The 26,651-nt window shown below is 46.4% G+C and overlaps 1 protein-coding gene across 2 annotated transcripts in view; it reads right to left on the reverse strand.

Annotated features, from left to right (window-relative positions):
* The window catches only part of LOC146839577 (uncharacterized), a 53,592-nt gene extending 31,379 nt beyond the window's left edge, over nt 1-22,213 (reverse strand). Inside the window, exon 1 of one of the 2 annotated variants that reach the window (XM_085651643.1) lies at nt 21,994-22,213. The gene's annotated coding sequence lies outside the window, so the exon portion shown is untranslated. Of the gene's footprint in view, nt 1-21,552; nt 21,623-21,993 lie in introns of those variants that run through there. The other variant, XM_085651641.1, reaches the window with a different exon arrangement.
* Between the last annotated feature and the right edge of the window lie 4,438 nt (nt 22,214-26,651).

Genomic DNA, 26,651 nt, shown 5'->3' on the forward strand with positions numbered 1-26,651 from the left:
CGAGTCTCTGTAGATCTGGGAATGCGGCAAATCCATGGGTGGATGCATGCGAACGCCCCTGTTCCACCCATGGAATGCACACCCAGGGCAGAGTAACGCAAGTGCTGCCTTGCTTTACTTTGTATTTACTCAACCACACAAAGCCATGCAAAGTGGATTTGTCTGGCTTAGTGTAATGACAAATGATTTTGCATGGAGCCTTCGCAACAAAAGCAATGCAACCACGACACAAAATCTTTGTAAGTCTGCTGACTACTTTTTGATTCCACCAAACGCAGCCAGCAGGTAGCCAACATATGCCAACGCAATAGATGGTTCGGCCTGGACCGGGAGAGGGAGGATTATTAATGTACAGTTTGCAAGGCACCTTCACAGGCATTCGGGAGAGGAGTTTCACAGCGGTAAAGGGAGCGCTGCAGAGAGAAATCCTGTCCAGTGCCGTCTTAATGCATGGACACGCTGGGCAGTTGCCCAGGGGCCCACGAGCATAGGGGCCCAATGCAGACCAGAATTTAACATTCATTTTCAGTTAAATATTTTTATTCCTGAGAGTAGTTGTGTAGGTAGGGCCCAGTGCACTGATTTGCCCGGGGGCCTAGAATGGTGTTGAGGCGATCCTGGTGCTGCACGCTCCAGGCGGGACCTGAAGTCAGCCATCGCCATAAACGATAATAAGTCAGTTAAAGTTCACTCATGCCAAGTGCCTAAGTGTGAAAAAATAAAAATTTCCACCACCTTTTAAGGCCCAGACATGGCCTCCCTGCTTCCTCCTCAGCTGTGATTTCACTTGGGGCAAGGCACTGATGCACGAAATACATGTGACAAGGGCTGTGTCGTAGCAATGACATTTTCACACTACATTTGAATTATATTGCATATTTTTAGAGGTCTGATTAAAGAATCATTGAATATTTATATCAGAACACAAAGGGAAGGCGATTCCCGCCACAGACCCAACAATGTGTACACTTCATGCTGGGGTGTGCTTGTGTTGTTACTAGTGCTGTGTCAAGCTGCACAACTGACCTAGCATGGAGGATTATGTGGCAAGGCAGGCTATGCGCGAGAAGGCTGTCCGGTGCAGGTTTTTACCTTGAATTCTGGGACTTGTAGTTCTAGCTTTATAATGGCATTAAGAGGACTACAAGTCCCAAAGTGCAGCACAAAAACCTGGAGCGGATCGTTGTAGGGTCAGAGGTCACGTGATGTGTTTTCTGGTGATGTCATCATATGCTAAGTAAGATTTTTGAATCTTGAAAATACAGCCTACTTTTGGTTACAGACTTTTGGCAAGTGGGGAAGTTTTATATTCTTTAACCAGGTGCTGCCCTTATAAATCTAAATCTGTGAAGCCATCGAAGAGTGGGAGTCACCTGAAGCGCTGGGACCGTGGAGAATGATCTGGCGGCCCGTCCCCTTTTACAGGCTTCTTTCAGACACTACCCAACCAGTGCCAAAGCACTGCCCGTCTCCCATCAGCGGTGGGCAAAGGCCCTCCATTGTCTCTTGGTCACATCCAGATGGGCTTCGGATCCTGGTGTCTTACGATCAGAGGCCCTTAGCTGTCAATCACTCATACCCAGCTGGTCCTACCACACTCCACTGCATGTGCTCTGCAGTAGTGGCTGGTGCTTTGGAAGAGTGGTGGGGGTAAGTTGCGGTTGGGGGGGACAAAATTAAACAATACATTTAAAAAAACTTACTTCAGCCGGCCGCGTCGCGATCTTCTGCTCCTCTTCTCGCAGGCACAGGCTGACCAAACAGTCATGTGCCCTTATCACAGTGCACTACCACTCCTCCTGCACTTGTCGTCCCCCATGGCCCTGTCCCCAAAGACTCGGCAGGAAAGAAAAAATAAAACAATAATAAAACGTGTTTATTGTTTGCTTTTCCTTTCCTGCTATTTTGAGGCAGCTGGCAGGGGGTGCAACAGCCACGGCTGATGCTCTGGCATTCCCAGAAGGCATATAGAGATCTCACAGACATCCCAGCGAGACCCTTTGTCTTCAGACATGAGCAATACCACTGGAATTTAAACCAGTCAGGTGTGCTCTCAGAGAGTGGCTGATGAGGGAAGATACCACAAAACTGGTCCCAGGATGCTTACTTTCCGGTCCAGGTAGGACCTGGCCTGGCAGTTCAGAACAGGGTCAAGACTGATTTGCATATGGCTGGGTCCAAACTGGGGTGGTGTGGCCAGTAAAAAGCCTGATGGGTTTAACCCAGATATGTGACTGGGGGTGAAGGTTTTATTTGTTCAGCATTCTTTCCATTATCTGTTCTTTTTAGGTCTCGCCTAGCGTTGCAGCACGAATGCACTGCCATCGCTTTGCGAGGCATGCAGTATATACTGTAGTGTGGAAGCTTCGTGGAAGCTCCGCCCACTCTCTGCCCATTAGATTTTGTCTTAAATGCTGCCTTCCGATTGGTTTGAGGCTTGTTAGTCCCTCCTGATTCATCATTTGTATCCTTCCACGGCTATTGGACCCTTTACTCCGAACACTATTTTCTTCACTGTCTCCCCATCCCACCGCCCCCTCCCTCAGTCTGTGACTTCTCACCCTCCCCCGCCCCCTCACTCCTGTTCGTGTTTTCTTGCCTGCCGGCACTTCTGTTTTCATCTTTATTATTGCCACCTTGAAATATGCGAGTTCAAGATGCGTGCTGTACAAAAACTTCTCGTGGTTAATGAACTAGATTTTAATGTTACTCTAAATATAATAAGACTCTAGGCAACATTCGGGGTATGCATGGCAACTGACGCCTCTTAGATCGCAAATGGCATTGTTGTCGGGCGGGAGGAGCAGCAGTGTTTTAACTTATGCTTAAAATGAGCACTTTTAATAACTCCCTCTCAATTCAGTGCTGTAATCTCGTGTACTGAGGTGACGCGCTAAAGAAATTCACTTTTTTTAATTCCGAAGAGACATTATCACACATTTACATCATGTTTACTGTATGATTAACATGCCAATCATTTTCACGGCTCGCCCACTAACAAAGAGAGATGAATGGATACATGACAGTGAGCCCGGTAGATGGTAGAGAAATAGACTGGTACAGACAAAGTCAGTCTCCATTGCCTCATCCTCAGAATCATCAATTTCAATAACCTGGAAATCTGCTGGCAACTCCTGCATGCCTCAACCTCATTCCCCTCACCTATTCTTAGCAGAAGCTGCAGATTCTGAGCTGTGCCCTGCTGGTGCAGAGGAGCACGGCAGAGTCTGTAATAGCGCTGGGATCCCCAGCCTCTCCGGGCAGGCACCTAAGCCTTCCGGGTGCCTTCACACTCAGGATAAATGAATACATTTTGTTCTGTGCTTTAGACGCCCCTCTGGGAGCACTGTCTGGTAGATGGAGCTCTGTGTTAATAAACACATTCAGAGAGGTGGTTGTGTACAAGCAAACAACAGTCACAATACCGTACATTATGAACGTGTAGTTAAATACCTGCTCATCGAGTACCTCATTGGCTGATCATTCCATGGTACTACCAAAATTACATTTGGACACATTTGCTCAACTGTAAAACACTCCCTTCTATGGGTCATTTAACAACTCGGGGCTTTGGGGTTAGGTAACCTACTTTGGATGCTGTGTAAAAGAGTAAATACAAAAATTAATGCAATGAAACCAAGCAACCAGTACTGTCAAAAACACTGTGAAAACTGACACACATTCTGGCATGCTCTCGTAGGTCCTCAGACTGCCCCTACCTGCAGCTGCTCCTTGAAAGGCCTCAACAGGCACTCAGGGTCTGTTGAAGTCCCTCAAATCATATCTCCAGGAGACCCTGAGGCTTTACCCAGTCAAACCCTGGTTGGACCTAACCAGCCAGCCCTTAGAGGCCCTCAGTGTGTCCTCAGACACCACCTGCAGGTCCTCAGAAGATCCTTGTTTCCCCCTGAGAGACCCTCAGCCAGACATCAGACCTCATCTGTAGACGCAATCTGCTGCCCTCATCCTGAACCCTCATCAGTAGACACAATCAGCTGCCCTCATCCTGAACCCTCATTGGTACACACAATCAGCTGCCCTCATCCTGCACCCTCATCTGTAGACACAATCAGCTGCCCTCATCCTGAACCCTCATCTGTAGACACAATCAGCTGCCCTCATCCTGAACCCTCATCTGTAGACACAATCAGATGCACTCATCCTGCACCTTCATTTGTAGACCCAATCAGCTGCCCTCATTCTACTTTAAGACACTCTGTTGCACCCTAAGGCCCTCCCACTCTCTGAGGGATCTGGTCCTCAACTGGCCAAAGGTGTCCTGGGCTTCAATGACTGGGGGAGGGGCTGCTTGCCACCTCTGCCTTGTAGCCTGTCAGCTGGAGTGTGTTAACCTTTTAGCCTCTACTACTCACTGGTGCCTTATAAATACACCTGAAGGTGTCTGAGTTTCAGACCCCCCGCCAGGGTTACAGAGAGTGCTAAAAGTATCTTTCACAGCAGAGTCTGCGGGGAGAGGGGCACTTCCGGAGTCGTGCAAGCGCCTTCCGCTGCTGCGCCAGGCTTCATGTGTTGTGTGTGACAGATAACAATAACCACATCCCGGGGAGAGCGGGGCCCACCACAGAAGGACTGGAACCACTACATGAGCATACCCTGCTATGCTGCTACTCGCAAGTGGCTACTCATAGCAACTCACATAGTCGCAATCACTCAGTCGCTAACACTTAAAGTCTGGCACAAAATTTCATCCACTAAATAGCAACTTACAGATTAGCAGTCACTAGTACAGTCAGTCACACGTATAGTCAGTCACTCATGGTTACTCACAGCAACTCACACAGTAGCAATCAATCAGTCATTAACACATTCATAATCTCTCACGCTCTTACAGTCAATCATTCATGGTTACAACTCACGCAGTAGCAATCACTCAATCACTAACATACAATCTATCACAGGCACTCAGCCATAGTTACTCACAGTAAATTACACAGTTATCAGCAGTCACTCACTCACTAACACACTCGGGCCTAATTTATAAGGTTTGGCCTTCCTGCTGCGCTGCTATATGGCAAAAGAAAAGGGCAGGAATGCACTGTATCTATCAGATGCGGCGCATTCCTGTTCGTTTACCCTTAGCTGGCGCACAATGGGCTGCCATGCGCAAACGCAGGCACCTTTGCAACATGGTGCAAGAGTGCCTGCGTTGCTGGGATGATTATTTTTGTGCAGGAAGTCAAACCTTCCTGTACAAAAACAATCAAAGGCATTTTCCTCTTCCTATGTGTGCTGCAGAATGATGCACACATATAAAAAGGAAAAACGAGGAGAAATAAAGAAATTTCTCCTCGTTGTGCCTCCCTTATGCCTTCCCTGGGAAGGCGTAAGTTTTTGTCACTTTCTCAGATTTACGTTTTCTCATAAATTTTGGGCAGTGTCAAAAAGCCATGGATGTCTCTGGGAACGTCCCCAGCAACACCCATTGCACGCCCCTTTAATGCAGAAAACTGCGTTAAAGGGAACAATATTTATAAGGCAGCATTAAGCCAAAAAAAAGTGGCTTAGTGCTGCCACGTAAATATGGAGCAGGCTCCTGCACCACGGAACCTCACAAAAAGTGATGTTCTGGAGGCGCACGGGGCCTCATAAATGAGGCCCTAAGTCTGTCTTACAGGCAAAGCCACTCACACGTGGTTACTCACACCAAGTCACAGTTAGCAACAATCACTAGAGGATTGCAAAAAACTGTCCTGCTTACCATGGTGCAAGAGTGCCTACGTAGGTGCTAGGCAGCACATTGTGCGCCAGCGCTCGGAAAACACAGGACTATGCCGTATTGTGTTAAATACGGCACATTTCTGCCCTTTCCCTATCGTGCAGCACAGCGCAGAAAGGTGACTTGCTTTGCTGCATGACATATTGATAAATATGCCCCAAAGTATTTTACAAAAATTCAGAAGTGTTTTATCAGAAATACCAAAATAATTTGAGCCATATTTATCAAGGGGTGTGTCGCTAAAAGCACCTCGTTGCGTGGTGCAAAAGCATCACAACCCTTGAATTGCGATTTATCAAGCCATGCAAGGCCATCGTGCGTGGCCCTCAGGGGCTTGATAAATCCAGAGTTATGAACGCAGTGCATATCACTGCATTGCATCACTCTGCCCCAGGGAGGCGTTCCTTAGGTGGTGCATGGGTGTTCCCATGCAAAACCCATGGATTTTGACATATTCCCAGATTTACCATTACCGGCAGACCAAAATGCTATGCCTACCCAGGTGAGGCGTAACAAGGAGAAATATATTTATTTCTCCTTGTTTTCTCCTCTTTCTATGTGTACTGTATTCTGCTGTACACACAGAAAGAAGAAAACGACTCAGGGTATTGTTTTTGTAAACAATCCTCTTTACCAGGCAGGCACCCTTGCACTATGGTGCAAGAGGGCCTGCGTTGGCGCTAGGAAGCACATTGTGCGACAGCGCTGGGAAAACGCAGGGATGCCCCGTATTGTGACAAATATGGCATGTTGCTGCCCTGTCCATGTAATGGAGTGCAGCTCAGCACAGCAATGTGACTTGCTGCACTGCATTTTGGTAAATATGGGCTTATTATGAATCGCATCCATGAACAGTGATAAATGGGTTTTTTAACACAAATGTTGCTTTCAGGGTAATTTAAGCGCACATAGAGGTATATTTACTAATATTTTGCTCTGGGTTTGTGTCACACAATTGCTGGAAAGTTGCCTAAAAGTAATGCAAAGCAGCACCTAGCTCTGGTTTCCGTTATTTGGGTGGTACACAGGGGTTCCCAAACAATCACCCATGGTTTTTCATGCACAACCCTAACTATAAATAATTTGAGACAGGGTTTTACGTAAAAAAATAACACCTTTTGAAATCCGGCATTAAAAGGAGAATTGTTTTCATTTCATCTTTGTATTTAATGTTTGCTGCACTGTACAGCACACTACAAAGTAGGAAAAGTTTTAAATGTAATCTAAGCATAGTATTTTGTACTGGAAGGGACTTCTTCCAGTACAAACCTATGCTAAAGTCACGCACACACCCTTGCACTGTGGTGCAGGTGTGTGCGTGGTGCTCAGCCACGACATTCTGTGCCAGGCAGAGGGGGAAGACAGGGCCATGTCTCTGTAGATGTGGCGTTCTCCTCCTCTCCCACTGTCATTCAAAGCAGCGCAGCATTTCTGGCTGCTGCGCTGCGTGAAACTGTGGTCAATCTGGCTCAGAAGTACCAGGTGGAATTACTAGCACGAGCTCCGCCCTCTGAATGACAATAGTTCTAGATCTGCCCTCTCAAGCGAACTGTCCTTGTTTGCTCTTTAAACATGAAAAGTTCCTGACGGCCTGCAAACGTGAATCATTCTAGATCTGCTCTTTACACATGAACAGTTGCTGACGACCTCTAAACGTGAATCAGTCCAGATCTGCTCTTTAAACATGAACAGTCCTTGATGGCCTCTAAACATGAATCATTCTAGATCTGCTCTTTAAACATGAATAGTTGCTGACGACCTCTAAACGTGAATCAGTCCAGATCTGCTCTTTAAACATGACCAGTTGCTGACGGCCTCTACACGTGAATCAGTCCAGATCTGCTCTTTAAACATGAACAGTCCTTGATGGCCTCCAAACGTGAATCATTCTAGATCTGCTCTTTAAACATGAACAGTTGCTGACGACCTCTAAACGTGAATCAGTCCAGATCTGCTCTTTACACATGAACAGTTCCTTGATGGACTCTAAACGTGAATAATTCTAGATCTGCTCTTTAAACATGAACAGTTGCTGACGACCTCTAAACGTGAATAATTCTAGATCTGCTCTTTAAACATGAACAGTTGCTGACGACCTCTAAACGTGAATCATTCTAGATCTGCTCTTTACACATGAACAGTTCCTTCAAGGAATCTAAACGTGAATAATTCTAGATCTGCTCTTTAAACATGACCAGTTGCTGACGGCCTCTAAACGTGAATCAGTCCAGATCTGCTCTTTAAACATGAACAGTTGCTGACAGCCTCTAAACGTAAATCAGTCCAGATCGGCTCTTTAAACATGAACAGTCCTTGATGGCCTCTAAACATGAATCATTCTAGATCTGCTCTTTAAACATGAACAGTTGCTGACGGCCTCTAAACGTGAATCAGTCCAGATCTGCTCTTTAAACATGAACAGTTGCTGACGGCCTCTAAACGTGAATCATTCTAGATCTGCTCTTTAAACATGAACAGTTGCTGACGACCTCTAAACGTGAATCAGTCCAGATCTGCTCTTTACACACGAACAGTTCCTTGATGGACTCTAAACGTGAATAATTCTAGATCTGCTCTTTAAACATGAACAGTTGCTGACGACCTCTAAACGTGAATCATTCTAGATCTGCTCTTTACACATGAACAGTTCCTTCAAGGAATCTAAACGTGAATAATTCTAGATCTGCTCTTTAAACATGACCAGTTGCTGACGGCCTCTAAACGTGAATCAGTCCAGATCTGCTCTTTAAACATGAACAGTTGCTGACGGCCTCTAAACGTAAATCAGTCCAGATCTGCTCTTTAAACATGAACAGTCCTTGATGGCCTCTAAACATGAATCATTCTAGATCTGCTCTTTAAACATGAATAGTTGCTGACGGCCTCTAAACGTGAATCATTCTAGATCTGCTCTTTAAACATGAACAGTTGCTGACGGCCTCTAAACGTGAATCAGTCCAGATCTGCTCTTTAAACATGAACAGTTGCTGACGGCCTCTAAACGTGAATCAGTCCAGATCTGCTCTTTAAACATGAACAGTCCTTGATGGCCTCAAAACGTGAATCATTCTAGATCTGCTCTTTAAACATGAACAGTTGCTGACGACCTCTAAACGTGAATCAGTCCAGATCTGCTCTTTACACATGAACAGTTCCTTGATGGACTCTAAACGTGAATAATTCTAGATCTGCTCTTTAAACATGACCAGTTGCTGACGGCCTCTAAACGTGAATCAGTCCAGATCTGCTCTTTAAACATGAACAGTTGCTGACGGCCTCTAAACGTGAATCAGTCCAGATCTGCTCTTTAAACATGAACAGTCCTTGATGGCCTCTAAACATGAATCATTCTAGATCTGCTCTTTAAACATGAATAGTTGCTGACGGCCTCTAAACGTGAATCATTCTAGATCTGCTCTTTACACATGAATAGTTGCTGACGGCCTCTAAACGTGAATCAGTCCAGATCTGCTCTTTAAACATGAACAGTCCTTGATGGCCTCTAAACGTGAATCATTCCAGATCTGCTCTTTACACATGAACAGTTGCTGACGACCTCTAAACGTGAATCAGTCCAGATCTGCTCTTTACACATGAACAGTTGCTGACGGCCTCTAAACATGAATCAGTCCAGATCTGCTCTTGACACATGAACAGTTGCTGACGGCCTCTAAACGTGAATCATTCCAGATCTGCTCTTTAAACTTGAACAGTTGCTGACGGCCTCTAAACGTGAATCATTCCAGATCTGCTCTTTACACATGAATACTTGCTGACGGCCTCTAAACGTAAATCATTCCAGATCTGCTCTTTAAACATGAACAGTACTTGATGGCCTCTAAACGTGAATCATTCCAGATCTGCTCTTTACACATAAACAGTTACTGACGGCCTCTAAACGTGAATCATTCCAGATCTGCTCTTTAAACATGAACAGTTGCTGACGGCCTCTAAACGTCAATCATTCCAGATCTGCTCTTTACACATAAACAGTTACTGACTGCCTCTAAACGTGAATCATTCTAGATCTGCTCTTTACACATGAACAGTTCCTTGATGGACTCTAAACGTGAATCATTCCAGATCTGCTCTTTAAACGTGAACAGTTGCTGACGGCCTCTAAACGTGAATCATTCCAGATCTGCTCTTTAAACATGAACAATCCTGACGGCCTCTAAACGAGAATCATTCTAGATCTGCTCTTTAAACATGAACAGTTCCTCATGGCCTCTAAGCGTTCATATCTCCAGATCTACTCTTTGAACATGAGCAGCTCTAGATCTTCCATCTAACAGGCAATAGTTCCAGATCTTCCTTTCAATGACGGAATGGCTCTTCATCTGATCTTTAGTCACTGCCAGAGCAAGATTTGCATTCTAAAAAAGAACAGCGCCAGAGAAGCCCTAACAATGGAATGCACAATTGCCTGTCAGTTGTGTAGTAAGTGTAATTTCACTTGTGTCACATGAGGGGTTCCATTGTCATGTTTGTACCTGGTCTAATTCAGTTCTAGGATTCTTGTTGTTCTTTGTGACTTTAGTTGATCTGGCTTTGCATGGAATCTTACCTAGTCATGTGCAGTTCTGGTACATCACTAGGGGACGCAAACACAGAACCACTTTAGCACTTTCGTGCAAAAGCTGGCGATTGATAATGCTGTTTGGGCCACTTTGCATCACATAGCTCCTCTCCCTATCCCTCATCTGATAAAGTACTTAGAGGCAATTACTTTATACCTCAGAAATACTTAGAGGCTTTGGAAACAGCAGAGCGTTCCCTCAATGTATCTATTACTTGAATGACAAATTCGTGGACTTCAGCTGCATTCATTTAATTAAATATTGCAGTGATTCTTAAACTTTAGACTTCTGGGGACTCCCGCTGCGTCATTATTGAAATCCGTAAACCCCCACTGAGTCATTATTGAAATCCGTAAACCCCCACTGAGTCATTATTGAAAGGCGCCGGCCTCCGCTATGCATTTTTGATGACGTGAACCACTAAACAATACAGAAAATTCAGACAGACTCATTCGTCAAACAAAAACGAAAATTAATAAATATTTTATTTAATTCACAAATAAATGGAAAAAATAAATCAATAAGTAAATTTTAATGTGTAGGTTGGAGCATTTCTAAATGCAACTGAGGCCGTTTGTCGTCCACACTATAGTCCGTTTAATGCTTTTGCTCTGTTCCCAAAAAGCAATCTGAGGATACGTAAATAGGGGCATATGTACAAGGTGCTAACGACGCCTTAGTGGCACTTTTCCGATGGTTTTGCGGCGAGATTGTCATCGCTCTATGTACAAGCTGTTGCTAACCTCTGTTAGTGGGGGTTTTACAGCGAAAACGCCCATCCTAAAGTTCACCACTTCTGTTAGCGATAATGACATGCAAGGGAGGCGTTCCCGTGCAAAACCGACCGCTAACCCCACTTCGCAATGTTTACATGGGGATTCCTGAAGTTTGGAGGACCAAAAAACTGCCTCTAACGACGGTTAGAGGCAGTTTTTTAAGACCAAAAAATAGCTGGTCTTAAACATGGAGATAACACTTGGGGCCTCTTTCCAGCAGGTTTTGGTACTGGACAGCGCTGCAAGCAATGTTGCAGCGTTGCCCTGCGACAAAACTACAGTGCAGGAATGCGCACCATCAATAAGATAGTGCGCATTCCTGGGCCTCAGTCATGAAAAGTGTTGCAGAGCTGCGACAAGACAGCGTTGCAACACTTTTCACTCCGCCCTACTTGCGACACCACGGATGCGCAGTATTTACTGGACAGCGCTCCATGACGCAAGTAATGACAGATACGTCTGGAATCCTGATGTATCTGTCTTCGCTAAAGTCACACATTGCTGCAGTCGTGGCACAAGTATGATGCAGCTCCAGCAATGCATGGGGCCAGCTTATACCTATGGCCCTGCGTCACCCTTATGTCTGCCATCAGGCAGGCGTAAGGTACTGACGCAGTGCCTTCCTACAATTGTTGCAGTGAAATCTGAGGGATTTCACTGTGCCACTCCTATGAGGCCTTGTCGCGTGGGGACACACACCCTGAGTACATCATACCTGAAGCAGGTATGATGTGGCACAGGGCTTCACAAGGTCACACATATGACTACATGCAGCACTTTGCAAATACGGCGCAACGTGGTGCTAGTTTTGCCTGGTCCATTCTTGAAGGGTGCCAGGGTGTCGGCGCAGTTGGAGATCCATCGGTGGCGGTTGCACGCTGTGGTGTCATCGTCTGTAAGCGTTGGCAGAGTGGTGGTGCTGAGGGAGTTGACGAGATGTTCTTTGGTGGCCTTGATCCAGCTGCGAGGGGGGGCGATGATGGGGGTGGTGTATGGTGGGCATGGTGAAGACGTGATGTGTACAATGATGGTCGGTCCAGGAGAGTCTGGTGGTGTGGCTGTTGTTGAAGTTGCCGCTGGCAGAGGCGACTTGCTCGAACGTGTGTCCTGCTATGTGGCTTGCTGCGGTGACTAGCTGCTTGAATCTGATGTTGGGGAGCTTCCCCAGGAGGGGCTGGTGTTCTGGTCACTGGGATTGTCCAGGTGGAACTTGAGTTCGCTGAGTAGGATGTCGTCGCTGGATGGGAGAGCCTAGTGTGCAGTGAGGCCTACAGTGGTATCGGAGAATGGGTGTCCATGGGCCGGGGGGCCTGCAGATGAGGATGCCACAGAGGATGGGGTTGGTCAGGATCTGGAAGTTGAGGTGTTCCATGGTCACCGTTGGGTCATTAGAGTGCATGGTCAGTCGAAGTGTGCTTCTGTAGGTGATGGTAATGCCTCCTCCTGGACGGTCGGGTGGTCCTTGCGGGTGATTTAGTAGCTGTCAGTGATGGCGATGGCGATGTCCTGTCCGGAGCAGATGTTGGTCCTTGCAGGCGTTGTGGCGTTTAGGGTTGATGGCTAGGAGGGTGCTAGCGCCGTGCTGGTGGAGTAGTGTCGGAGAGGAAGGGTCCTTGGTGCTGAGCGCAGTCCAGGGGCAGACGGATGCAGACTGGCTTGCCTATGGCTTGCCTTTGGCACAGGAGATGTCCATTACAACGCAGGCATTACGTCGTAGTGCCTTTACAACACACCTCCAACAGCGCAGGTGCCTTTACATCACATTCCATTACAGCTCATTGTGAGGTCAGTAATGGGGTATTTTTGAGTTTTAGGGTGGGATTTGGGTGTCAGAGATGAAATTTGGGGTGTGTAATGGGGTAAAATTTGAAATTTGGGGTGTGTTTTGGGGTCAATCATGAAAATGCAGGTGAGCATTTGGGTCAAAAATGAAAATTGGGGTTTGCATTTGGGTCAAATATGATTTTTAGGGTGCGTTTTGGGGGCTCAAAGATGAATTTTAGGCTTCAGGGTTTGCTTTGTGGTGCAAGGGTTAGTTTTAGGGTTGCACTCACTGCAGTGGGAATAGTAATATTTACATCTCCGCTATCCAACACCTTCCCTACTGTTGCAATATGCCTAGTATTAGTATGCATTCTAATGGAATGCGATGTAATGGTATGCGTTGTAACTTCATGCATACCATTGGCACACCAGTGGTATGCCCGCTGTGCATGGCGGCACAGCGACCGCCATTGAGAAGTGCTGCGTGGGGGACTGGACAGCTGGGAGGTGGGAAACGCCGGAAAGGACACTGGATGGGGTATGGACGCAGGGTTGTGTGTGTGAGAGGGTGTTGTAAATATTTAAATGAGAGAAATCTTACTTCGAAGCCAGGTCCCGTGTCGTCGTTGCTCCTGCTCTCCTGAGTCTGCTTCCAGGAACAGGAAGTAGGCAGACAGGCTCTCTCCCCTAAGCCAATCACAACGCTGCAATGCGGCATTGGGATTGGTCATTGGCGCCAGGAAAAGGCGTTCAGACAGGGGCTGGAGGGGTGGGCATGTTCTTCATGCAGGCTGTAATGCAGCCTGCATTGCGAACAGGACAGTGCGCATGACTGCTTTGGGTGGCCTGAGTGGGCCAACCAAACAGTCATTACGCACTTGAGTGGGCATGCCACTCCGCCCCTGCCCTGCTCCGTGAGTGGAGCAGCCCTACCAACCCTCCCACCCGCAAAGAAAACATAGCACGATTACATCCTGAAGTTATCATCATGTGATGATTTTTCTTCTTCTTGCACTGATTGAAAGCAGTAGGGCGACGCTCTCCCGCCATAGCGGATGAGCCGCCACTCGGGGTGTCATCTACAGGTGCTAGGCCTGTGTGACTCGACCCCCGGGCCTCCTCCGCTACTCGCCCCACCTTCTCCTTACCTAGACATTGACACTGTGGCGCAATCTGCTGTACTCTCTCCAAATCTGTGAATCAGCCAGCAGCAGCCGCAGCCAGGTGGGATTTCATGAGCTTGGGTACAGCAGTCACCGATAAGTCCGCTGGTGAACCTCCCGATGCAGTTGATGCAACAGGGCTCTCTTAGGCATGAAGTTGCAGCGTTCCCGCCACACACATTGGGCTCAGCTCAGTGGCCTCACCCTCCACAGCATCCGACCAGCGCAACATAATCCGGCCTGTGATGCAGAGAGGCGCCGCCCACCGTTGGCAATCCCCTCCGTGCACCCCGGTGTAGTTGTGGATTGTAGTATGCGATGCAGACCTCCCTAAATTGGTGCGCAGGAGCGCCTCTACAATTCACAGCTCAAAGGGTCTCAAGGAGGTCTTCTCACACAGGTCAGTAACGTGTCTCCATGCGACCTGCCAGAGTTCACCACCAGTTAAGGGCGATCGCTGCACCTTAATGTCTACCGCCACGGATCATCGACTCCACAGCTCCTCAACAGCCCACTCTAGGCTCCAGACGCAGGTCCGGGGAGGCATCCAGGCTCCAGACCCAGGTCCAGCGAGGAATCCAGGCTCCAGATGCAGGTCCAGCAATGCATCCAGGCTCCAGAATCAGGTCCAGCGATGCAATCCGACGCCCTAGAAGCATGTCCAGTGAGGCATCCAGGCTACAGGCACAGGTCCTGCAAGGCATCCAGGCTCCAGACACAGGTCCAGTGAGGCCTCCAGGCTCCAGACACAGGTGCAGCGACGCATCCAGGCTCCAGACGCAGGTTCAGTGAGGCATCTAGGCTCCAGACGCAGGTCCAGCGACGCTTCCAGGCTCCAGCTGCAGGTCCAAAGAGGCAACCAGGCTCCAGACGCATGTCCAGTGAGGTTTCCAGGCTCCAGGCTCCAGGCGCAGGTCCTGCGAGGCTTCCAGGCTCCAGACGCAGGTCCAGCTAGGCATCCAGGCTCCAGACACAGGTCCAGCGAGGCATCCAGGCACCAGACGCCGGTCCAGTGAGTCATCCAGGCTCCAGACGTAGGTCCAGTGAGGCAGCGAGGCATCCAGGCTCCAGACACAGGTCCTGCGAGGCCACCAGGCTCTCATCCTGGTCATCCTGGATGTTGTGTGGCTTGAAGGGGTGTTGTTGTGTGCTGCACGTGGCCCTGGCTGCTCCATTCTGCATTTCATTGTTTTTTGTGCCTATTTTCTATTGGAGGTCGACTGATAGGCTATTTTCTCCAATAGAGGACAAAAAAATCACGTTGGGCTGACTAACGTGCGTTTTTTTCCGCTAATGGGCCTTTCCTTGGTTTTCGCCCGCTAACGCCGGAATTCCTATCGTCATCACGCTAATGTTAGTGGCAGTTTTCACTGGTGATCCCAGAAGTATTGTACATACGTCGCTAAAAAGCAATAGTTTTCAGCGGTACACAGCGGTAAGAAAACTGCCGGTAACTAGTGTTAGCGGTCGTTTTTGCCAGTCCTTGTACATATGGCCTTTAATTTTTAGCCTCCAATTTCAATTTCCTTCACATTCACAGAATGTTTAAAATGTTTCATTTTACATTTTGCTTCTTTATTTAACTACACTGTATTAATCTGCTAATAATATTTAACTTTCCAAGCAGTTGCGGACACCCGGAGGAGTCACCGAGCCCCAGGTCCCCCCGGACCACAGGTTAAGAGCCACTGATATATTGCATTGATTTGCAACATTTATTCTTTACGTGTCATTTATATTATAATCATTTAATTCATATTCAATTTCAGTGTCTTTGCAAACCTTTCAGAACATGTTAGTTCATGATTCCTCCAGTCTAAGAAACAAAGACAGGTCCAACAAAGGTCCGTATCTAAAACAGTAAACCATCACGTGGCCGTTCCTGACTCTCATTCAAACCATTGTTCAAGGCATCAAGTTTATAAATGCATAGAGAAATCTTTCTATATTTGATACTCTTTTCTGTATATTCAACACAAATCTGCAAATCTTATTCATGGAAAGACACATATTGCCTTGATGCGGTATGGTTTTATTTTTGCCTGTTTTTGGTGTTTTGTTATTTTATTATTACCGTTCTATAATATATATATATATATATAGAGAGAGAGAGGGAGATCGAGAGAGAGAGCCCCACATGAATATTACCCACTTGCCTTATGCTGTTGACTGTTTAATTATCATTCCAGCCCCTGTGGAGTGCTTGTATTGCAATGCACGGGGTCCATTATACCGCTAACGTACTAAGTCATAATCACAGAAGTCAGGAATCAAAATGCAAGCCGGATTTATTGACTTTGCCAATGCTTGTTCCCAACAAGGATTCTCTTGGTGTTTTTTAAATATGTTTCGTACAGCTGAGCTGTCTTCTGTTGCTGTCATCACTGGATGGGCCACATAATTACTCTTATGCATTCAGTGCATGGTTTGCAGGGCGGACAGGAACTGCCTTCATCTTTTAGAAAACGTTTTGAACTTTGACCCTTTTGAATCAAAGTGAGCATCACCGTGTTCAGCAGCTTGCTTTTTAGCTGCACTGGTCTAGATATTTCTTCTGGTGGTTTGCATTTATTATATTTACTATTTTACGGTGCTGGTACAATGGTCTTCAGCCACACCGTGTACTGATGAAGATCCTCCTGTTAAATACATAAGGGGTCGAAACATTGGTTTTGCCTGCCTTTGGTTGCCACCCTTGATATAGGACCCGAATGATTACCTCCGTCCTTTTGTCTGCAGGATCAATTGCTCAGTTAGATTGTGTCCTCACATATGTGTTTTCTTTTCCTATGTATCATTTTCTGTTTACATTCTTTCACCGTCTCTGCACCGTCAGCTCACCTGAGCACTTTAGCACCTCTCAACTGTTACAAGGTTTGTTAACTTTGCCGACCAATATGTATCTGATGATAAGACCCCTGGTCCATTCCTCTTTTCTTTCTTAGAAACTGTTTTGTCATAATTTTTGTACAATATTCTTGCATTTATTGAAGATGCTTGTGGACTGCTTTTTCAGAGAAATCTTTGTTTTCAAAGTGCTGCTGACTGTCCTTGGACTCCGCAATGACAGGACCTCTTATGTGCGATACTCCCTAAACAAGAGATTTGATTCTACCAAAGGAATCTGTTAGAACCCTCGTTACTCCTCCACTACAAAGTAGACCCCTCTTTTTACCACTAAATAAAGAAATGCTGATAACACAACATAACATTTGGTGCCAGACTCAGGGTATCTTACGCAGCCAGACACCTTGTGGACAGAGTGCACGTCTGGTCAGACTTCTCTGCGGCCCCACACACAGGCGGTTTATAAGATCGTGAATACTGGCACCCAGGCTGGTGCAAGAATATCTGGATTCCAGGCAAAATTATATTTTGCGCTTTGGATGCTCCCTGTTCCCGAGTACCAGGGTAGTTCTTCGGCCATTTGTTTCTTTCTAGTGGCCATGAGTGAATGGCTCCAGCCATCCCCTTTTACCAAATACACAAAGATCCCACGGGCCCGGGATCGCACTTAGCGAGTGTCTAAGTGGAAAAAAGTGGAGAAAAAACTATGCTGGGAAGGGAGTGGGGGGAATCCCTTTTAAGGACAGTTATCCTCACACACCAGATGTGTCATGTTTCATTATAGGGATACCTCCTCGAGTCACGAACCTAGTTGTGACGCAGGCTACAACCCCCTCGCTGCGAGGGAGGAGCTCAGGGATGTTTTCAGAGAAGAGGGGTATTGATAAAACCCAAGTCGAGGGTAGTGTGTGGTGGATGGAGTGCAGTGCTACCTAAACAGCGATTAAAACTAGCAACGAGACTAGCCAGACACAGCTTAGTATTGCTACCTGGTGCTAGGATTAAAAACAAATAATGAATAGCGTGACTGCCGAGATTAGAGGCAGTTGCACTAAAAAGTGACCAACAAGTTTCAGCCGTTTGACCTACACGAGTGTCATGGCTTATCAAGGATCTCTTATTAGCTACTGCAACACGTGAGTGCAAAAAGAAAATGAGTGCTAAAAGTAAAAGGCGTTGGAGTGTAATACTAGACCAGGGATCCGGCAGTTCAGCAGATTCACCGGTAAGACCTGCAAAAGTCAGGTATAATACATCATCTGTCCTTGGCAGGTAGCCTTAGGTACATACGACCATCCAACCGCTCAGCTTGAGAGCACAATCGGCGGCGTGTGTCCACTCGACAGGAATAGGAGGCTCCCTGTCCCTGAGTAACAGGGTAGTTCTTAGGCCATTTGTTACTTTCTATTGGCCATGAGTGAATGGTATAATATAAAGCGCAGGTCTCCAGGCAACCAAAAATCACCAAAAAAGCATCTCCAACCTATTCCTACACAATATCGGTCCAGCTGCATAACCATTAACGGACCCCGTCCACGTGAACTCGCTCAGACTCTGCACCAAACAAGCTCAGTATCAATAACCATGGAACCATGGACTGCACCATCCATCCAAATATGTGGGGAGGAGATAAGACTGCCTTCTGTCCACTGGCTTCATCTTCTGTGAAAACCAGTGTGCATGTTCATTGAAGCGGGAAGCCCCTGACCAGGTGTGAGTGCACCAAGGAGAGAATAACGTCTTGGTGGCCTTTCGAGCAGGCTGGTGCCCGTTATGAGTAACCAACTAGACAGTGATGGTCACAGTACTAACTCAACCATGCCTTTCTCATCCAAACTATACTTTACAAAAGCAGGGTCCCTCAAGGCTCTATCATCTCACCCATGCTTTTCAACATCTACATGAAGTCATGACTGGCAATGATCAATCAATTTCAGTTCACATGCTATAACTATGCAAATGACATGCAAATACTCCTTAAACAGGAAAACCCCAAAGAAATTGAAAACTTAAAAGTCTTCAGTTGCCTGAGGGCCCTTGAACAGTGGATGGCATGGAGCTGTCTCAAAGTGCATGATTCCAAAGCTAAAATAGTCACATCTGACAACTGGAAAAATTATGACCCACTCTGCGCCTGGCCTGACGATCCGGGAACACCTCCTAAAGTATTTAAGGAAGTAAGAGACCTTGGAGTGACCATGGACTCCAACTTATCGATGAGTGCCCAAGTGAACAAGTTAGCAAGATCAAGCTTCTTTACCATGAAAACTCTGCAAGGCATCTTCCCCCACCTGGGATTTCCACACAGGGTCCAGGCTAGTATCTCTCGTGTACGGTCTAAAACTGATTACGCCAATGCCCTCTACCACGGATCATCTTACTATGAAAAGACTGCAATGGGTTCAGAACTCTGCTGCCAGACTACTCCTGCATGTAAAGCCACAAGCCCGCACCTCCTCTGCCTTAAGGGCCCTGTCCTGGTTACCATGTGCCAGAAGATCCACGTTGAAGCTGATTTGTATCACCCACAAAGCAATACATGGATCAGGAATAACATCACCAAATGCATTCAACAAGGGAACCGCCGCTCAAGATTGGCACCTCGCCTCAAAACCCCATCATACAAAAAAAAAACATAGGCGTCACATCCTTCTCTGCTCAAGCAGCCAAACTATTGAATTCTTTAACCCCAAACATAAGATCCATGTATAACTATCTTATCTTCAGAAGCCTACTCAAGAGTTGCCTCTTTCCTACTGACTAATTTTCTTTCCAGAGTCCTTTTCTCTCGTCATTCTCTAGAGCGTATACTCTTGATAAGCCACTGGGTGGGTAGGATGTGTAGTTGCACTGATAACAGAAATAAGTTTTTTTATGTTTGTTTTGTCCTTAAGAAGGCCCATCTCAATTCATTTATCTGGACCGAAACAACTGTGAAAATCAACATAATTTTCTCAATTGCGGATGAGAAATAAAAACATATATGAATACCAAACATTATATACGAGTTATTATTACATTTTAAAAATTACTTTTTGTTATCCGATGTCATTTATTTCCCTACTTTGACCAAAAATATTTACATCTTCAACTATTTAATTTTTTTTCTTTGTTTTAACGTGAAATGGATTCATTTTTGTAACCATTTTGTTTTTTGCCATCCGTGCTTATGAATATAAAAGTAAATAAATCCTCTTTTTAAAATCTTTTTTTTTAACACACATGCCTGCCATGAAGGGACTCTTCTAAAATGATTGAAGTGGGGTTCAGGCTGTTGTAGGTTGTGTGTGTCAGATGCTAACACAATACCTGCTAAAGCAATGATACTCAAAGTGCGGCCGTCCTGATCTTCACAGGCGGCCCCCTGGTCCACTGCAGCACTGGGCTGCTGTTTACTCTACTCAGCACTAAACCTCGAAAAAATGTTAATTACACAGGAAAGTTTTTATTTAAAGGTTAATTGATGTTAAAGAGTCAAGTAACTAGGGAGTCCTGCACCTGCTTAACCTTAGCAACACCTTTAAGACTTCTTGCAACAAAAGGGTAAACATATGGCAGTCTCTTCAAAATTGTATTTCATTAACATGCAGATCCGTTTCACTTTAGCACCTCAGATTTCATCAGTGCATTCAGAATTATTTTTTTAAAGTGATAGTTTTCAAACATGAATTTAGAAGCATTAATTCCCCATCCTGACAGCAACACCAATAGTGATATAAGAGGTAAATCAGTTATGTGCAGTCGCCGGCTGGCCTAGTCTTTTACTATACACGATACTTTATTAAATCAAACACAAGAAAAGGTATTGTACAGCCCACAACATCAAGCCTTGTATTTCGAGGTGCTCTTATATATGATAAAGAAAAAGGCGGGAATGTGAAATAATAAAATTACCCAGGATCACACAATTTTGTAAAGTGGGGAAGCCAGGATTCATCACAGGTCTCCTGGTTTCTCGTTGTGAAATTCAGCCACTAGATACATATGCTTCCCTTCCCCTGCTCCCCCTGCACCCCGGGCCGCCTCTGCTGGCATCAGTACGGCCTCACTTCACAGGACTAAACGTTTTGGCCCCTTAGAAGATGTTAGTGAGCGCCATGGGCTAAAGGGGGCTCCACTTTTCCATTATGGCGTCAGCATGAAACAGACGGGTCGCTTTCAGCTTCTCTGATGGAGTTCCATCTCCTGCCATTGGGCCATCATTCGCCCCAGGCACAGTAACCATGGTGACCATGACTTGGGGGTAGCGGTGTAATGCCGGGTGTGCTGTTGGGATCTGGTTGGTTTTAGGGGGCGCAGCGGTCCCCAGACCTTCACAATGTGGCAGAGGTGGCGAGTGGGGCTTGCAAACATTCACTCCCCTGGGACGTAAGTTAGAACTGTAAGTTGTAGCGGAGTGGTCAGTTTGATTCTGATTGGCAGTAAGCCTGAGTCATACACTTACTCACAACACTTATTCACAGGTGTACTTACTACTCACGGTCTCCTTCACTGACTCCAGAGACTCACTCAACTTCTGGTTTACAAGACTCCGGCACTCACTTCGAACTCGCTCACTTAACTTCTTCACTCAGACGTCCTTCCACCCACTGCTCGCATACTCTCGACCTTCTCACCACTCGCCTTACTCACACTTACCCACTCCCTCACACCTACTGAACCTACTCACAAGCTCCACTACTTACTGGCACACTCAGCCGCGCTTCTTCCCACTTGCACCCGTCCCTCACACCTTCATGGGCCGACTCCCTCAAGGAGAGACGATCGACGCACAGGGATAGAAGTTGAGGCAGACTGAATGGATACGCCCAAGATCACACCGTGCAACTCATAGAGTCCAATAGCATCACCTGCAGCAGGGAGCGTGACCAGCACCGTGCAGCCCTGCCTTGCCCCTTTCGCACCACCCTCTGCACCTCACCTCCCTCCGGAACCCTGCATAGCGCCCCCTCTGTTCTGTGTAGCAGGGGTGCAGAGAAGCCTAATGTGAGCAGGAAAAGGGTTAACGTGTCTGCCCGCGGGAAGTAGCAATGCGCCGTCATAGTGGTACAGCGGGGGCCCTCACACCCCTGGGTCCCGGTGGCACTCCACCTGCTGCACTGATGATAGCTAGCGCCTTCTCTCACCTCTCTCCGTGTGGGCGCTGGTGCTTGTCGTTCTCTCTGAGTGAGAGGCTGCTCTTGCCGGGTCTGCAGGGCGGACTGAGGAGCGAAGAGTGAGGCGGGCGTGGGACCCGCCAGCGAGCCACAAACCACAGGCGAGAGGGCTTCCTGTCACTGAGCGCAGCGCCCACCAGCACCAGAGGGTGGAGAGGAAAGAGGAATGGAGAGAGCAGCAGAGCGTGATGAGAGAGAGTGGGGGGGGGGAAGGAGAGGAGCGAGAGAGAGAAGAGAAAGAGAGAAGAGAGAGAGAGAGAGAAGAGAGAAGAGAGAAGAGAAGAGAAGAGAAGAGAAAGAGAGAACGGAGAGAGAGAAAAGAGAGAGAAGAGAGAGAAAGAGAGAGAGAGAGGAAGAGAGAGTGAAAGAGAGAGGGGGGAGCTGGGGAGAGAGAGAGAGAGAAGAAGGAAGGGAGACAGGGCGAGCTAGAGAGACAGAGAGAGGTGAGGGAGGAAGGGAGACAGGAGGAGCTAGAGAGACAGAGAGAGGAGAGGGAGGAAGGAAGGAAGACAGACAGGGGGAGCTGGACAGAGAGGGGGGGGAGATGGAGAGAGAGAAAAGGAGAGACACAGAGGAGGAAGGAAGGAGGAGAAGGAAAGAGACAGACGAGCAAGGAAAGGAGACAGACTAGGAGAGAGAGAGAGGGAGGAAAGGAGACAGACAGAGGGAGCTGGAGAGAGAAAAAGAGAGAGACACAGAAGAGGAAGGAAGTGAGACAAAGAAAGAGACAGGAGCAAGGAAGGGAGATAGAGGAGAGAGGCAGAGAGATACAGAGGAGAGAGGCTGAGAGCATTGGAGCTAGAGAGAGAGAAAGAGAAAAAGAGACAGAGGAAGAAGGATGGGAGACAGACAGGGGGAGCTGGAGAGAGAAGATGAGAGAGACAGAGGAGGAAAGAAGGGAGAGAAGCAAAGAGGCAGAGTGGTAAGGAAGGGAGATAGAGGGGTGAGACAGAAGAGGAAGGCAGAAAAAAACAGCCTGGAGAGACAGGCAGACAGAGCGAACTATAGAGGGAAAAAGAGAGGAAAGCAGAGACGAAGCAAGATGAGATAGACAGAGGGAGCTGGAGAGAGAGAAACAAAAAGAAAGAGACAGAGGAGCAAGGAAGGTAGACAGGCAGTGGAAGCTGGAGAAAAGAGAGAGAGACACACACATGAGTAAAGAAGGGAGACAGACAGACGAGAGAGGCAGAGGACGATGAGACAGACAGGGGAAGCTGGAGACAGAGAGGCAAAGAGAGAGACTCAGAGAGAGAAAATCGAAGAGAGAGGAGAGAAAATTATATAGAGGCGGCGTGAGAGTGTGAGCAAGAGGGGAGGTGAGAAACAGCAAGAGTGTGCACAGAGGGGGAAGAGAGAGGGCGAAGTATAGATGGAAAGAAAAGAAGTGAGAGAGAAAGAGACAAAGAGGAGAGAAGAGACGTTTGCATTTGTTGCAGTGGACCGTGTGACACACACCACAGGCCTTGACATGTGTTAGCGTGCTCATGGCTGATGCATGCATGAACTGTGGGCCTGACATTACGGCCCATGGTTTAGGTTTCTTTTGTTGTCATCTTCTTAGCGCTCTTTCTTCAAGCTGACACCCTTCGGATGTGCTCACCAGTCACGTGTTTCCAGAGTCAGATTGCTTTGTTCTCTGCAGTGTGTGTCACAGTAGCACAGAGATCTGCAGACATTACAGGGTGCAGAAGACTGAGACAGACATAGGGGCAATGAAGAGTGATGGGCAGTGTGTACAGTAAGATAATCCCCCCAACCCCCCCCCCCCCTGCGAGAACTGTGGGTCTATTATGTGGTCAACACCCCCCTCCACACACACACACACACTCTCTAATCTAGAGAAAGTACCTAAGGCCAAGCCACGGGAGCCAGCACCCACCAGGACAAGGAAGGAAGACGCGGGCCAGACTCAATCACAGGGTCATTGGTCTTATTGTGATGACCCGGGATGCAGCCTGCCCACTTACTGCCATTGATGGAGCAGGTAAAACAAAATGTTGTATACCCCCTCTATTTTGCATGAAATTAATTACGTAATCATTCTAAGAATTAACTCGCACTAATTAGTTTGGAGTGAAAAATATTAATCAACCCTTACACCTTGATAAACACAAGATACACGTGGGACTAAAATGCTAATTGCATGGCAGAACAACTAAATTAATTGACTGTGGTACGCAAACTAACTTTAGATTGTGGTGAAATAGGGAATTGCATGATTCATGTTGCTTTGTGATGGTTTGGGCTTTCAGCAATGCAGAATGGTGAGCGTTATTGCTTTAAATAATGCTACAAGCAAGGAAAATACTAATATACATTGGGATTAGAGTGGGATTAAACATTAGAATCTTCATTTCTATATTCTAATTACTGTTATGTCTGTTTTTGCTTAAGTTGGCATTCGAGCCTGCTAGGCCGCAGCACTTAAGATGGAGCTCCTGTGGTGCCGCCGTCATGTGAGCGCGAGGACTACTGCGCAGAATCGGATGGCTCTGGAGATCTCCAAGTGACCTCAGCTCCTGTATCAGCGTGTCCCTTGTCAAGGATAGGAGCATGGAGGGTTGCCAAGTGATGAACGGTGTGAACTACCAAGGGGACAATGGCCTGTTATTACTTCGGAACTTTTGCCTGTGAACCGTCGGAGAAGAACTACATTTACGCTTTGCTATGCCAAGTCTCATGGAAAACCAGTGGGTCTTGTGAAACTTTAAGAAATTCTAAATTGACCCGGACTGGCCAATCCGAACAGTTTCTACCCCTAAAGATTGTTGCATATTGATCTGAAGTAAGTGGGAAAAGGGTATAAAGACCCTCATCCGCCCAAGGGGGTGGTTCATTGGGCTGATCTTCCGTGGCGTTGGGTCTATGTTGAGCTGATGAAGATTTCCATGGTTTATCTTGGGTTTCTTTGATTTTCAGGAAGTTATTCCATCTGATGGTTTGATCATTGCTGTGGGTTGGACGGTTTATCCCAGAGATTGTAACAGAGACTTTGAATAATCCTCTGTGTGATTGGAGGGTCGCCAACTATTGCTACCTGGTAACTATTAAGTGCATTTCTAAATCTGTGCTTATGTTCCAAGATTTGATTTTCTTCTTGAAATAAACCGAATTATGTTATAATCTGTAGTGCCTACATGCTAATGCAGAGCAAATTAATATTAGATAAACAAATTTGGTTTAATACAAAGTGAGTTTGTGATTCTTTTATTGAGTACTGAAAATTAATCAAATGTTTCCGAGGCTTTAATTGTGTTTTAGCTGGTTCTAAATCACCATCAACCAGTCCAACTAATTGGTCCGTCGACTAAGTGGTGGAGTGCCTTGATGTTAAGGTCAGGATTCGATAAGTGCAGATGTATATAATGTAAAGAAATTGAAATCCTGATAGGTAATAAGGTACCCACATGTCCAGCGCCTTTTCTCCTGTGTGCAGATTTGTGTAAGACGAGTGCGTGTTGGTGTTATGGGCCCCACCAATGAATGAGTGTATGGATGAATAGTGAGATGACGAGTCAGTGACATAGGGAGAATATGTAAATTTGCCTTTTTTGCTGGAGCAGTTTTCTTGGTAGCGGAGGATGGTTATTATTGACTAGTTTGGTGATTAGTAATGGTTATTTTGACTAGTTTAGTGTATATAAAACCCCTATATTCAAAGGTTTATGTCTAACACTTTATGTTGACTTTGTGTTGCATTTTATATTGTCAATTGTTTTAAAGAGTTCCGGGAAGTAGGAAGTTGGTTGCCCTGTATGCAGGCAGGGGAAACGTGTGTTAAGTGAAGTCGCACAGCGCATTGTCTGGTTTCAAGGTGGCAACATCGTCGTGTGTTATCGGTAGGGACATTTCCGTGTGAATGTGTGTGAGTGAAATAGCAATAGGTTATCTTGTGAAACTTTGGCCTTAATTCTCCGGAGTATTGTAGTCTCCACATGTGTTTTATCCCCAGAGAAACTGGTTAACCTTTTTGCTTGTAAGAAGGGTAAGGTAGAGGCAAGTGCTACTTTATCGGCGAAACGGAATAATTCTGTGGTAGGGTAGAGGTAAGCGCTGCCTACTGGAAAGACAGAATTCTTGTGTAAGTGGACAAAACTATCTTGTTGGTTTAGCGAAACAGGCAATGGACATGTTTTATGTTATTACTAACAGATTTGATTAAAGAAAACGTGAGAAAACGCTTGCCAAAATTGTTTTGTAAAGGAGGGTCAGCAGAAGCAGGAGTAGCGAGAAAGGCTGACGTCAGAAAGACCAAGTTGGAATTGGTCAGCTGTAGAGAGACGAAGCTTTTAGTGATTGGTGTGATAGTGTGAGTCGCGCTGGGATTGGAGAACTTCAGGTGTGACGTAGATGCCCAGGATTGGTGCGCTAGTGTCGCACTGGGATTGGACAAAATACGGAGAAGCCGTGAAGGAAGTGATTTGCAAAGTCTAGTTGATTAAGAACATAGAAAAATTCAAATGATGTACTACGATCTACCTGAGAAAGAGAAAAATCATGGTTTGGGAAAATTAAAAACCTATTTAAGAAGGATAAGCCGATTGTGACTAGGGAAGGACAGATACTCCCTCCGCCAAAATCACCTGCGTCCTTTATGGTAGCGAAATATGGTTATCATACATGTATCT

This window comes from Triturus cristatus, chromosome 4_1, assembly GCF_964204655.1.
Source record: "Triturus cristatus chromosome 4_1, aTriCri1.1, whole genome shotgun sequence".
NCBI lineage: Eukaryota > Metazoa > Chordata > Amphibia > Caudata > Salamandridae > Triturus > Triturus cristatus.